This window comes from Frankliniella occidentalis, unplaced genomic scaffold (genome assembly GCF_000697945.3).
Source record: "Frankliniella occidentalis isolate FOCC.00 unplaced genomic scaffold, Focc_3.1 Scaffold15, whole genome shotgun sequence".
Taxonomy (NCBI): Eukaryota; Metazoa; Arthropoda; class Insecta; order Thysanoptera; family Thripidae; genus Frankliniella; species Frankliniella occidentalis.
In genome coordinates this window covers 1632985-1634230 of record NW_026267145.1, presented here as the reverse complement: position 1 = coordinate 1634230, position 1246 = coordinate 1632985, and the positions used below count along the sequence as shown (strand labels likewise).

Below are 1246 nucleotides of genomic sequence, written 5' to 3'. Positions count from 1 at the left end.
CACACACACTGAGGCAGGCGCGAGCGTCACCCCTCCTCCACCCGCCGCCGTTGTTGTGGAGTGCCGGTGCACCTTGAACAGCGTGGGACAAACCACAGGGATGTGGTGCATGAGTATTGGCACTCCTGGTCCTACCTCCCTCTCTGGACCGGCCGGGCCCTTGCACCTGGCAGCCGTCCAGTGATGCCGAGCAGACAAGGGTATCGTACACACCACGCTCGCTCTCTCTCTCTCTCTCTCTCTCTCTCTCGCACACACACACACACACACACACACACACACACACACACACAGGTGCCAACCACACGCAAACACATCAATGTGTTGTAGCCAGGTGGGATATATACAACGACAAACTCTGGACACGAAAAGGGACGAAGACTGGCGAGCCCCAAACAAGAAGCTTTTGGGCAGGGGATACAGGTAGGGATAAGTCACTTCCGTTCGAATAAAAATAATTAGAACGCAATTAGGGCGGCGACGCACTCAGAAGCAGAAGGTATTCCAGCGATGAATTTGATGAGGTTGTTGTATCCATGTCCATTGTTGTTTCTTCTTGAATAATCTTGAATAATCACACACTAATACTATCACAGACGATCACAGACGACGTTTCGTTTCCTTGGTTTCGTTTTTTTTTTTTTTTTGAAGTTTTCGTAATTTTCGTGGCGCTTGCTCGGGCTTGGGCGCGCTACATGGCTCGGGAGTTGCGTGAGCTCGCAGCCCTTGCGGGCGACTGACTGGGTCCGGGCCCCCGATCAGCTGGAGCAGCGAGCAGCGACGGTTACAACTTTTTTATCCCCACCCCCTGCTTCCCCCACCGCCACCAAAAACGCGTAAAAAATGCACAATTGGGAGGCGCGTTGCGGCGAAAAAGTGCACGATCACCCCCAAAGCTGGCCTAGGAGTGGGGCGCGCGCGGGGGTAGGCGGTCCTCCCCAGGGGTGGCACCAATGAGCGGCCGTCTGGAGGGGGTGGAGGGGGCTGGGAGCGAACCAGCGAGCCGCCGACTCCGCGGAGCTTTGCCGCGCCGCCGAGAGAGAGCGCCTCGCCACTGTCGCGGCGAGCTGTCCCTCGTACAAAAAAAAAGTTTGACAACCCGACCTGCCCGCCAGTCGCTGGAGATGAAAACTTCGAAATCAGGAGAAAGTTGACATTATTTTTTGTTACGTAGCCTCATGTAATATTTTTATTTAGTTTCAATCTTGAATTATAAGGCTTTTATTTTTTATGGGGGTAGAGATGA

The 1246-nt window shown here is 53.9% G+C and overlaps 1 protein-coding gene across 5 annotated transcripts in view; it reads right to left on the bottom strand.

Moving 5' to 3' along the window:
• LOC113211630 (zinc finger protein castor homolog 1) overlaps nt 1-1246 on the bottom strand; it is a 190341-nt gene that overhangs the window by 9545 nt on the left and 179550 nt on the right. The gene's annotated exons all lie outside the window — the stretch shown is intronic.